General features: G+C 38.5%; 1 long non-coding RNA gene across 1 annotated transcript; it reads left to right on the plus strand.

The window, feature by feature from the left end:
- Positions 1-1,367: 1,367 nt before the first annotated feature.
- LOC114567692 (uncharacterized) lies at positions 1,368-13,935 on the plus strand. Its single transcript, XR_003694227.1, has 3 exons — positions 1,368-1,405; positions 5,090-5,197; positions 13,896-13,935. It is a non-coding gene; the product is annotated as an uncharacterized LOC114567692 (long non-coding RNA).
- The last annotated feature ends 31 nt before the right edge of the window (positions 13,936-13,966 follow it).

The following is a 13,966-nucleotide window of genomic DNA, read 5'->3' on the forward strand; positions in this document are numbered from 1 at the left end:
CGAGGCAATGCAACCCGAGGTTGATGGTTGATTGATCATAACGGTTCAATTTTAGATCCCCTGAAATCATATATCTTCCGCCTCAGTGTTGTAATGCTAATTTGTATGCAGATGATGGCATTCTGTTCACCACAAACCAGCCAGGTCTTCTCCAGATTACAGTCCGCTTTCAATGACTTCCAGACATTCCTGTTAAATCTTGTTCTCGCCACTGTAAGTTACACTGAGTTATGAAAATGTCAGGGGTTGTGATTGTTCCTAAACGGAGGCAACTTGTTGGATGGTGCAGTTGAATTGGTTTTGTCTGACGTCCCAGTTTTCCGCAATTTGTTTCCTGCAGATGTTGAGCAGCTGTTGGTGGTTAAAGAAGAGGTTCCCCCTGACCAGCAGGAGTGTAGCTCCAGTGTGGACCAGCAGGAGCCAGAGCCCCCCCCACACATTAAAGAGGAACAGGAGGAACTGTGGAGCAGTCAGGAGGGAGAGCAGCTTCAAGGGCTGGAGGAGGCTGATATCACCAAGTTCCCATTCACTCCTGTCCCTGTGAAGAGTGAAGATGATGAAGAGGAAGCTCAGTCCTCACAGCTTCATCAGAGACAAACTCAACACATGGAAACAGAAGCTGATGGAGAGGACTGTGGAGGACCAGAACCAGCCAGGAACTCACATCCACTTTTACAACCAGAGACTGAAGACCAGACTGGAGACTCTTCTGATCCTGAGACTGGTGACAGTGCTGATTGGAAGGAGACCAGAGAACCTCAGTCAGCTTTAAACTCTCTGAAACATGATTCAAGACGTAAGAAAACATTCAGCTGCTCGGAGTGTGGGAGAAGATTTGTCTCCAAGGGAAGTCTGAAGAGACACATGATAACTCACACAGGAGAGAAGCCTTTTAGCTGCTCAGCTTGTAAGAAATCTTTTACACAGGCTGGAGATTTACAGAAACACATGAGAACTCACACAGGAGAAAAGCCTTTCAGCTGCTCTCAGTGTGGTAAAGCTTTCTCTGAACGTGGAAACCTGAAGAACCACATGATGACTCATTCTGGAGAAAAACCTTTCAGCTGCTCAGTCTGTAATAAATCTTTTACACAGAGAGGAAGTTTACGGTCACACATGGCCGTAGTCCACACAGGAGAGAAAAGATTCAGCTGCAGTGTTTGTGACAAAAGATTTGCCTGGCGTTCTGATGTCAAAAGACATAAATGTGTTGGTCCGATGGAAACAGAAGCTGATGGAGAGGACTGTGGAGGACCAGAACCAGCCAGGAACTCACATCCACTTTTACAACCAGAGACTGAAGACCAGACTGGAGACTCTTCTGATCCTGAGACTGGTGACAGTGCTGATTGGAAGGAGACCAGAGAACCTCAGTCAGCTTTAAACTCTCTGAAACATTCAACATGTAAGAAACCATTTAGCTGCTCTGAGTGTATAATAGTTAGCTAAAAGTACTGACTAAACAGTTGCAATAGTTGGCTAAAAGTACTGTCTAAACGGTTGAAATAGCTAAAAGTACTGTCTAAACAGTTGAAATAGTTAGCTAAAAGTACTGACTAAACAGTTGAAATAGTTAGCTAAAAGTACTGACTAAACAGTTGAAATAATTAGCTAAAAGTACTGACTAAACAATTGAAATAGTTAGCTAAAAGTACTGTCTAAACAGTTGAAATAGTTAGCTAAAAGTACTGACTAAACAGTTGAAATAGTTAGCTAAAAGTACTGTCTAAACAGTTGAAATAGTTAGCTAAAAGTACTGACTAAACAGTTGAAATAGTTAGCTAAAAGTACTGTCTAAACAGTTGAAATAGTTAGCTAAAAGTACTGACTAAACAGTTGCAATAGTTGGCTAAAAGTACTGTCTAAACAGTTGAAATAGTTAGCTAAAAGTACTGACCAAACAGTTGAAATAGTTAGCTAAAAGTACTGACTAAACAGTTGAAATAGTTAGCTAAAAGTACTGACTAAACATTATCTAAAAGTACTGACTAAACAGTTGAAATAGTTATCTAAAAGTACTGACTAAACAGTTGAAATAGTTAGTTAAAAGTAGTGACTAAACAGTTGAAATAGTTATCTAAAAGTACTGTCTAAACAGTTGAAATAGTTAGCTAAAAGTACTGACTAAACAGTTGAAATAGTTAGCTAAAAGTACGGACTAAACAGTTGAAATAGTTAGCTAAAAGTACTGTCTAAACAGTTGAAATAGTTAGCTAAAAGTACTGACTAAACAGTTGCAATAGTTGGCTAAAAGTACTGACCAAACAGTTGAAATAGTTAGCTAAAAGTACTGACCAAACAGTTGAAATAGTTAGCTAAAAGTACTGACTAAACAGTTGAAATAGTTAGCTAAAAGTACTGACTAAACATTATCTAAAAGTACTGACTAAACAGTTGAAATAGTTAGCTAAAAGTACTGACTAAACAGTTGAAATAGCTAAAAGTACTGTCTAAACAGTTGAAATAGTTAGCTAAAAGTACTGACTAAACAGTTGAAATAGTTATCTAAAAGTACTGTCTAAACAGTTGAAATAGTTAGCTAAAAGTACTGACTAAACAGTTGAAATAGTTATCTAAAAGTACTGACTAAACAGTTGAAATAGCTAAAAGTACTGACTAAACAGTTGAAATAGCTAAAAGTACTGTCTAAACAGTTGAAATAGTTAGCTAAAAGTACTGACTAAACAGTTGAAATAGTTAGCTAAAAGTACTGTCTAAACAGTTGAAATAGTTAGCTAAAAGTACTGACTAAACAGTTGAAATAGTTAGCTAAAAGTACTGACTAAACAGTTGAAATAGTTAGCTAAAAGTACTGACTAAACAGTTGAAATAGTTAGCTAAAAGTACTGTCTAAACAGTTGAAATGGTTAGCTAAAAGTACTGACTAAACAGTTGCAATAGTTGGCTAAAAGTAATGTCTAAACAGTTGAAATAGTTAGCTAAAAGTACTGACTAAACAGTTGAAATAGTTAGCTAAAAGTACTGACTAAACAGTTGAAATAGTTATCTAAAAGTACTGACTAAACAGTTGAAATAGCTAAAAGTACTGACTAAACAGTTGAAATAGTTAGCTAAAAGTACTGACTAAACAGTTGAAATAGTTAGCTAAAAGTACTGTCTAAACAGTTGAAATAGTTAGCTAAAAGTACTGACTAAACAGTTGCAATAGTTGGCTAAAAGTACTGTCTAAACAGTTGAAATAGTTAGCTAAAAGTACTGACCAAACAGTTGAAATAGTTAGCTAAAAGTACTGTCTAAACAGTTGAAATAGTTAGCTAAAAGTACTGACTAAACAGTTGCAATAGTTGGCTAAAAGTACTGTCTAAACAGTTGAAATAGTTAGCTTAAAGTACTGACCAAACAGTTGAAATAGTTAGCTAAAAGTACTGACCAAACAGTTGAAATAGTTAGCTAAAAGTACTGACCAAACAGTTGAAATAGTTAGCTAAAAGTACTGACTAAACAGTTGAAATAGTTAGTTAAAAGTACTGACTAAACAGTTGAAATAGTTAGCTAAAAGTACTGACTAAACAGTTGAAATAGTTAGCTAAAAGTACTGACTAAACAGTTGAAATATTTATCTAAAAGTACTGTCTAAACAGTTGAAATAGTTAGCTAAAAGTACTGACTAAACATTATCTAAAAGTACTGACTAAACAGTTGAAATAGTTATCTAAAAGTACTGACTAAACAGTTGAAATAGTTAGTTAAAAGTACTGACTAAACAGTTGAAATAGTTATCTAAAAGTACTGTCTAAACAGTTGAAATAGTTAGCTAAAAGTACTGACGAAATAGTTGGCTAAAAGTACTGTCTAAACAGTTGAAATAGTTAGCTTAAAGTACTGACCAAACAGTTGAAATAGTTAGCTAAAAGTACTGACCAAACAGTTGAAATAGTTAGCTAAAAGTACTGACTAAACAGTTGAAATAGTTAGCTAAAAGTACTGACTAAACATTATCTAAAAGTACTGACTAAACCGTTGAAATAGTTATCTAAAAGTACTGACTAAACAGTTGAAATAGTTATCTAAAAGTACTGTCTAAACAGTTGAAATAGTTAGCTAAAAGTACTGTCTAAACAGTTGAAATAGTTAGCTAAAAGTACTGACTAAACAGTTGCAATAGTTGGCTAAAAGTACTGTCTAAACAGTTGAAATAGTTAGCTAAAAGTACTGACCAAACAGTTGAAATAGTTAGCTAAAAGTACTGACTAAACAGTTGAAATAGTTAGCTAAAAGTACTGACTAAACATTATCTAAAAGTACTGACTAAACAGTTGAAATAGTTATCTAAAAGTACTGACTAAACAGTTGAAATAGTTAGTTAAAAGTACTGACTAAACAGTTGAAATAGTTATCTAAAAGTACTGTCTAAACAGTTGAAATAGTTAGCTAAAAGTACTGACTAAACAGTTGAAATAGTTAGCTAAAAGTACTGACTAAACAGTTGAAATAGTTAGCTAAAAGTACTGACTAAACAGTTGAAATAGTTAGCTAAAAGTACTGACTAAACATTATCTAAAAGTACTGACTAAACAGTTGAAATAGTTAGTTAAAAGTACTGACTAAACAGTTGAAATGGTTATCTAAAAGTACTGTCTAAACAGCTGAAATAGTTAGCTAAAAGTACTGACTAAACAGTTGAAATAGTTAGCTAAAAGTACTGACTAAACAGTTGAAATAGTTAGCTAAAAGTACTGACTAAACAGTTGAAATAGTTATTTAAAAAAGCACTGTCTAAACAGTTGAAATAGTTAGCTAAAAGTACTGACTAAACAGTTGAAATAGTTATTTAAAAAAGCACTGTCTAAACAGTTGAAATAGTTAGCTAAAAGTACTGACTAAACAGTTGAAATAGTTAGCTAAAAGTACTGTCTAAACAGTTGAAATAGTTAGCTAAAAGTACTGACTAAACAGTTGAAATAGTTAGCTAAAAGTACTGACTAAACAGTTGAAATAGTTAGCTAAATGTACTGACTAAACAGGGAGATATTATTTAGGCGGTATCAGAACTTAGTCGTGATGACTGAATGTTTGACACTGGTTTAAATCTTCCTCTACATGCAGCTTCTCTGATTGTTCCCTGCAGCGATTGAAGAAGACGAGCCGGAGCCCCCCCCACATATTAAAGAGGAAGAGGAGGAACTGTTCCCATTCACCCCTGTCCCCGTGAAGAGTGAAGATGATGAAGAGAAAGGTAGGAACAACGTTAACAGGGTTTTAGGGGAAAAAACGGAAGTTCAAGAGAAGCTGTTTTTTTTTTTTATTTTAAGAGTCTGAGGCTACATTTACACTGCTACGTTTTGGTTTAAAAAGGAATATCTTCTGCTACGTTTCCCCCTCTCATTCCCCCTGCTCTGGCGTTTCCCCCTCTCATTCCCCCTGCTCTGGTGTTTCCCCCTCTCATTCCCCCTGCTCTGGCGTTTCCCCTCTCATTCCCCTGCTCTCATTCCCCCCTGCTCTGGCGTTTCCCCCTCTCATTCCCCCTGCTCTGGCGTTTCCCCTCTCATTCCCCCTGCTCTGGCGTTTCCCCTCTCATTCCCCCTGCTCTGGCGTTTCCCCTCTCATTCCCCCTGCTCTGGCGTTTCCCCTCTCATTCCCCCTGCTCTCATTCCCCCTGCTCTGGCGTTTCCCCCTCTCATTCCCCCCTGCTCTGGCGTTTCCCCCTCTCATTCCCCCTGCTCTGGTGTTTCCTCCTCTCATTCCCCCCTGCTCTGGCGTTTCCCCCTCTCATTCCCCCTGCTCTGGTGTTTCCCTCCTCTCATTCCCCCTGATCTGGTGTTTCCCCCTCTCATTCCCCCCTGCTCTGGTGTTTCCCTCCCTCTCATTCCCCCTGATCTGGTGTTTCCCCCTCTCATTCCCCCCCTGCTCTGGTGTTTTTCCCCCCTCTCATTCCCCCTCATGCTCCCTGGCGTTTCCCCCTCTCATTCCCCCCTGCTCTGGCGTTTCCCCCTCTCATTCCCCCCTGCTCTGGCGTTTCCCCCTCTCATTCCCCCTGCTCTGGTGTTCCCCCCTCTCATTCTTCCTGCTCTGGTGTTCCCCCCTCTCATTCCCCCTGCTCTGGTGTTTCCGAGCCCCTAAACCGGAGACATTTGGAAACACTTTTGAACCATTTTGGGTTGAAATCTGCAGGTTTATATTTCAGTCTCAATGGCCACAAACGGAGACCTTTGGCGACACCGACTCCAGCTTTTCTCCTCCTGATTGGGTCTTGTCAGTCACGATGTCTCGTTCTCGGAGACTAAAGCTGCTAACGTTAGCCTAACGCTACCAGCAGCGGGCGGAGTCTCCGCTATCACTGAAAATGTCTAAATTGTTGTTCTAACTTTCATTTCATGTTACATTACATTACGGTTTGAAAGAAAACGTTTCGCTCCACAGCTACACTCTGAGAAATAAATCTGTGGAATACCAGAGAAAGTTCTGGCAGCTCGTTACCCGGACTTTGTCCCGTAATTTAAAAACAGAAACTTTGTGTTAGAATACAAAACATCTTCTATTATTTAAAGGTCTCTCAGACACAGCTGCTCAGTTAGTAAAGTTCTGAAAATGAAATCTTTTCTTTACTAAATTGAAAGCTTTTTTCCCTCCTTTAGACGCTTTTTTCAGCGTTTATTCATGCGTTGACATTTGAGACTTATTTTAATGCTTTAAAGGAGTTTTTGACATATCACACTTGGTGCCATAATGCAAATAAACAGAAATACAACTGTGAAACATGTTCTATGGACAATTCTGTTAAAATATGCTGTCATACAACTGTTAATACACAGATACTTCTTAGACACACACACGCACACAGAAGAGTGTGTTGATATACACAGTAGTAACAGGGGTTTAGTGAATAACTGGGTTCTGCCAGTTCCCCCCCGTATACTTGAGTGGGGAAGAATAGGGAGAATGACGGAGTAATCTGTACCTCCGGTTCAGTAGGTGGCGCTCTGCCAACGCACAGCGCTTTTTCTTCTGGTTGACCTACAGTACAGGCCAAAAGTTTGGACACACCTTCTCATTCAAATATGTTTCCATTTTATTTTCATGACTATTTACATTGTAGATTCTCACTGAAGGCATCAAAACTATGAATGAACATATATGGAATTATGTACTTAACAAAAAAGTGTGAAATAACTGAAAACATGTCTTATATTTTAGATTCTTCAAAGTAGCCACCCTTTGCTTTTTTATTAATAAGGGAAATAATTCCACTAATTAACCCTGACAAAGCACACCTGTGAAGGTAAAACCATTTCAGGTGACTACCTCATGAAGCTCATTGAGAGAACACCAAGGGTTTGCAGAGTTATCAAAAAAAGCAAAGGGTGACTACTTTGAAGAATCTAAAATATAAGACATGTTTTCAGTTATTTCACACTTTTTTGTTAAGTACATAATTCCATATGTGTTCATTCATAGTTTTGATGCATTCAGTGAGAATCTACAATGTAAATAGTCATGAAAATAAAAAGGAAACGCATTGAATGAGAAGGTGTGTCCAAACTTTTGGCCTGTACTGTATATCAACGTTACACCGATCGGCTGAAATGTATTATTATAACTTTATTTTTCTCAAAATATCACGACTCCTCCAAAACTCAGATAACACAGATATATTTTGAATGTGCACAAAGTTTTGGACATGAGCAGAAATCTTGCTCAAACAAATCTGAAATATTACAGTCCAGGGGTTTATTAATTCATTAAAATGAATTAATTTATCACTGACGTGAATAATTGTCATATCCACATTTAAGGAGGTTACTTCCTCAACAAAAGATGCAAAAGAAAAGGGAAGAGTAAATGATACTAGGCTACATGTGTGCTGACTCAGATATAATTACTGTAGAATTAGAAGCTAATCTACAGGAGAATAAATAGATGAAAACAATACAGAATGCCTGAGAGCATTACTTCCATATATTCCATTATGTTTTTATATTTGGATTATAATCTATGTTTATCTTTTTACATAAAGATTTCCAGCATCAATTTATTCAGAAAAAGGTATAAATAGGAGCATACAAATTCACCAGAATGCAGGTAATGAAGAGTTTAATGCTCAAAATGTTCTGGGGGAGGACCCCCATACTTCCCCCCTACAAACACTTTGTCTGTTTGCGTCTGTAGATTTTACCTAAATTCAACAAAAGTTGGCGTTCTAAATCATCCCGCTGCTCCGCGATCGCTGTCTGCACCCTGTCATCACATACACGGTGGAAAGCTCCCTCTCCAGTACAATGCTGTCCAAATATGGTCATTTCCTTTTTATCAGCAAACCAATCGTGAAAGTAAAAGGGGGATTTAACTCTAAATGCGCAATCTCATTAGCTGATGCCAATTTCTGACGCGATTCCTTTAGAATGGTCACGTGACGCGCTCTGACATTTCCGCTGTAGTTCAGAATGTCGAAAGAAGTGCGTCAAACGGTGGAATCACCTCAGATAAGACGAAAACAGGTGTCATTAGCAAGAAGACACCGGGGATTACACACTAAGACAGCAGATGATGAAATGCCTTCACATAGTACGTCGATGTGTCAGCTGTCGTTCAGAAAACAGGAGTGTTCAGACAGCGGAGGTAATCAGACTGACTCTCTCTCTCTCTCTCAGCAGATTACAGATATTCATGGCCTACATGTCATACATTAAATATGTAGGTGTCACATATATACTATTCTACTATAATTACTATAAAATACTAAACAAATCTGTAATTTTGGGATCTGTGGAACGATGTGACAGTTATCGAGGCATAGTATCGCTTTTTCTTTTAAAGCCAACCCCCCTTCTTCCCCCCGATAACCCTCGCCCTCTAAGCCCTCTTTTGCCGTACAGCCGTTACAGATGCTGTCAGCGGGGCGGATGGTTAAGTCTATATTAGAGGAGTTGTTTCGGATACTTCCCTATATTTAATACTGTAGGTATCAAAATATTAGAGGTTCAAATATTATAAATATTGTATTATAACTATTAATAGGTTCAGATGAATTAATTGAGATACTTCCTTATGGTTCTTAGATTATTTTTAGAGCGACACACACACCCCCGCACTGGCGGGTTCTCGCTACAGTGGAAACCCGATGACGAGACAAGAGGCTTTTGATTGACAACCTAGATGTCCCCCGTATGTGAAATACACAGCACACAGAAGATCTTTATAACCAAACAATTACAATTGATTACTCACACTCGGACAGCTGCCTCTGCCGTGGTCACAGAGGTTTCCTCTCAGCTGGAGGATCAAAGGTCTGCTGGTCAGGTCGGTCCCCGGGGTTGCTGCAAACCGCACGGTTAAAGAGGAGGCCCCCACTTCCCCTTTCGGGGGGTCCCCGCTCACGCAGGCAAGTGGCAAAAAAGAAGAAAAAAGGAAAAAAGGAACGAAAGTCTTCTAAAAAAGCAAAAAAAGACTCACAAGGCTTTTTGGGTCACCTTGCTCAAGACGAACACAGGTGGTTTTATTATTTTTTTTTTTTTAAAAAGCAAAAAGTTAACAAGCAAACAAAATAAATGGAAAAATGAACAGAGTTCAATCACTCAAAAAATGCTCTAAGACACGAAAACGAGCCCAAGGGAGAGAGCGAGAGCGAGAGAGAGAGCCCGGGGTGCTTTTCAGCAAAGCACCCAATTTTATATGTACATTTCTTGGGGTTCAACCCCCCATCACAGCGAGGTGTGTTTTATCGCATTTGTTTCACCTTACATGGTAATATAGTCTTAAAGCAAGCATCAGGTTGGATATACGTAGAATACATCTCATATGACGATATTTCCTTTATACATATGCATGTTGCTATCTAACATAGAATCTAACGGCTCAGTTCGACTGCATTGATCAATAGGTCAGAGCAGTAACCTTTTCACCTCTTATGTGCACCCAGAGCCTACCCCTGTACACAGGGCCTCAACAGCACTTCCTCTTTCCAGCTGTGCAGGTTCAGACAGTTCAGACAGTTACACAAAGCAACTTATACATCTGAAGCCTCTTGCAGACACTTCCTCTTTCTGACTGCGGGGTCAAATAGGCAGCTTCACACCGCAACTCACACTAAAATATCTCTAAGCATGTTTATAGTAATATCAGTAACACAAAAACTTAGCATGATTATATTTCTAAAGGCACATTAGCACTCATAAACCAAAATCAAAGGCAGTATTATAGTCTCAAGAGCAGAAATATATTCTAGCTGTTTTTGGGTTAACTCATGTCAAAAGCAGAAGCACAGTCTCCACTGTTCTTGAGCTGATACATTTCAAAAGCAGAAGTATAGTTTTAGCTGTCTTTTGGATTAATACAAATACATTTCAAACAGCAAAGATATTTCAAAAAGCAGGAAAATAATTTTTAATTGTTTTTGGATTTTCACATACTCTCGTTCAACAATACAAATTCACCAGAATGCAGGAAATGAAGAGTTTAATGCTCAAAATGTTCTGGGGGAGGACCCCCATACCCCCCCACATCATAAGTCACCATGCAGAAATTGAATAAATACTTTGTATTTGGTTGAATTGTCAGTGCCATGTGTCAAATCTTTTGTTGTGTAAATCTGAGCAATTATTAATAATAACAAAAACTAACACTAATAATAATATTAATGAAACACTCATTCCTTTGCATCCTTATGCATTCTATTATCTCAAACAGCCTTAAAAGTAGTGCATTTAGCGGACGTAATTGGGAAAACAATCTCCACCGGGGGAGCATGCCCCGGACCCCCCTAGGTTTGGGCTAAGCCCAGAATGTTTATATCGCCTGGCTCCGCCCCTGCTTGTTACGCTAAGGAACCGAGAGTGGTCCTCCAGTCTCTCTGGTAGAGAGAGACGAGGAAAACAAACAAGCATGCAAATGGGAATTACCGCGGCCAGAAAAATTATCAAGCTAATTTTTTTTTTTTACAATTTAGTCTATTTTGTTTGCTTTCTCCAATGTTCTAAATATTGGTCTTTTGAATGATTCATAAGAAGCTCATCCCTGTGTATCACCTGATGTCCAGTGACAGTGCAGCATGGAGGCACTCAGAATGCAAACGCATGCCTCAACTTGGTCATGTGGGCCCAATGTCCAAAACCTTTGTGGGGGAAAGCAGGGTTGAGGCTGCAGCCAGTATGACTATTTCTACATTCAATGAGGGTGCCTCTGCCATGTTGTGTTGTGATGGAGAAATTGTGGCTTCAGAGCACAGGCTGTTAATGCAATTAAGGATGACAACGTGGTTAGGATCTCAAAAGCCAATAGGGTCCATTCCACCAGTGCAAAGTGGAGCCTTAAAAGTGTAAACACAGCCAAAAAAGTGAGACGACACCAGCAGGAGATGGAGGATGGCCCTACATGGTACTGGCATGGATATGTAGACTGCAGAGGTGTCAAATAACGAAGTACAAATACTTTACCTTACTTAAGTAGAAATTTTGGGTATCTATACTTTACTGGAGTAATTATTTTACAGCATACTTTTAACTTCTACTCCTTACATTTTCACGCAATTATCTGTAGTTTCTACTCCCTACATTTTAAAAATAGCCTCGTTACTCATATTTCAGTTCGGCTTGTTTTCATTCCAGCTCGTCAGTCATCGTTCAAAAAAACACACACACAAAAACCCCTATCCAGATCGCTCCATCCGGAGAGAGTGAATGTGATTGTGGTTGGATGAGAAGTATAAACATTGCTATTCCGACACCCTATTGGTTTGTACGCGATCCATAACACCTGTACAGACCCGGTGCTAATACGCCACCGGTGCCTTAACGACCGTTATCTACCGGACCGAATAGCAACACGGATTTCGGTGCCTTAGGTGCCTGCGCGATGCTCCGAAAACGGACGCTAGAGGGAACTGAACATCGCCGCACGGGACGCTAGTCAACACTACAGTTGGAAGCAGGTTAGCCTAGCGTTAGCTAGAAGATGGAGTATATATGATAAAATGCTGAGAGCTAAACGGTGTAAAAGTGTGTCTGTATTTCACTGGAGAGGAGTCTGACACCAGACTGTAGCTGCCGTTGTCTGAAAAACACAGAAGAGATGTAGCCTACGTGTCACCTTTTTCAGCCATTCTGAGTTTGCAGGTATGATTTTAATATACTGTAACATTATTATAGTGATATGATTTTGTCCCCACGTTTTAGAGTTAAGCTGTTGTCCTTAATGGCATTTCCCCCCCTTACATCCGGGGTCTTGAACGTTTTTTAAGCAGGCACCCCCTACATATTGTATGAAATTAAGTTGCATATTAAACTGGGCCTACAATAACTGTTAGGGTAACCTAAAGCCTTCTTACATACTGTACCTTTTTTCATAAGCTATTAAAATATAAATTTTTGCCATGATTTTATAAATCATATTTTAATGTTACATACTGTATGTGACATACTGTATGTGACACAGTAAATCTAGGATTAACTGTATCTGTGGGCTGATTTCTTAGTGACTACCTTACCTATAGGCCAGTAAGCCTATCATCAGTGGGAATTTATGTTTGCTAATAATATGTTGGAATTATGTTAAGGCATTTTTTTTTTTTTTTTTTTAAAGACTCAAAAATGTACAATAATTTGGAGGCCCCCCTTCAATGACTCTGAGGACCCCATTTTGAAGATCTCTGCCTTACATTACTTTTACTTTTATACTTTAAGTAGTTTTGAAACCAGTACTTTTACACTTTTACTTAAGTAAAAAGCTTGAGTTGATACTTCAACTTCTACAAAAGTCTTTACAAACCCTAGTATCTATACTTCTACTTGAGTAATGAATGTGAATACTTTTGACACCTCTGTTAGACTGTAAACTAACTTGGGGGAACCAGGCTGTGTAATGGTTGTGTTCTGTCAGTTCGAGGTTTGTGATGTAATGGTCTTCAGTTGAAGGCCATGTTGACCTGTTGTTTTGGATGTTATGATCAGTGATGGATGAAGCAATAATGAGTTTTGAATGTTTAAACAGTGTAATACATGGATTTTACTTGGACCTAAAGTATATTTTGTCTGTAATTCATGGCTTTCAGTAGAAATTAGGGGAATTGTGCCATAAAAATCTTTAAAGGCCGTTTTCTCAAAATGAGTTTTTTTCTCAGACTCCGCATGATGATTTTCCACTTCTGTAGCACCTACATACACCAAACTTTACAGTCGTATTTCTAACTATATTGTGAAGGTTTGTCCAGAGGGATTTGTTGATATGTCATTCTTATGTGACATTTTATGCCTAAAAATAGGGCGGAAATAAAAAATGTAAGGCTATTGGCAGTATTTTCTGATTTACTGGGTAACAAAAGGAGATATTCATAATCCCCTCTGGTTAAGTCTTTTCATTGAGTATGTCAACAAAATGCAAAAATAATTTTGAACCTTGTTTTTTTTCAATGGTCAGATTTGTCACGTCAAAATATATGCAAATTAGCGCATATTTAATTAGATATAGCCTGATTAGCATATTTAAACATAAAATTACAGAAAACTTGCAATAAATATTTTTCTCCTATTCATGTGAGTAATCAACCGGTAAAGTTTCATGGTGATATCTGTAAGCTAAAAATGTAACCCTATTCACCTGTGGTGTCTCGCCTTAATGTGGCTATATGTAACTTTAGGTTTGTGAGGAAAAAAAAGGTCGTTAACGAACATATTTAGTCTCGTCTGACGAAATTACCACTATATAGTCACTTTAATTACCGCGCCACTTTGTACTCAACAGCGCAGTTACATTATTTCACCACAAGAGGGCCCTAATATGTCAGTCAACAGCCTTTACAACAGTTTTCCAAGGCTGAAAAGGAAGACTAGTAGTGTAGATGTAACCTAAGTAACTGACCGAACAACCAGTATTTCTTTATAACAATCACAATCCAGGTGATAAGATACAGTTCCACAACATTTCTCTGTATGTCTTTCCTGCAGATGTTGAGCAGCTGTTGGTGGTTAAAGAAGAGGTTCCCCCTGAGCAGCAGGAGTGTAGCTCCAGTGTGGAC

This window comes from Perca flavescens, chromosome 14, assembly GCF_004354835.1.
Source record: "Perca flavescens isolate YP-PL-M2 chromosome 14, PFLA_1.0, whole genome shotgun sequence".
NCBI lineage: Eukaryota > Metazoa > Chordata > Actinopteri > Perciformes > Percidae > Perca > Perca flavescens.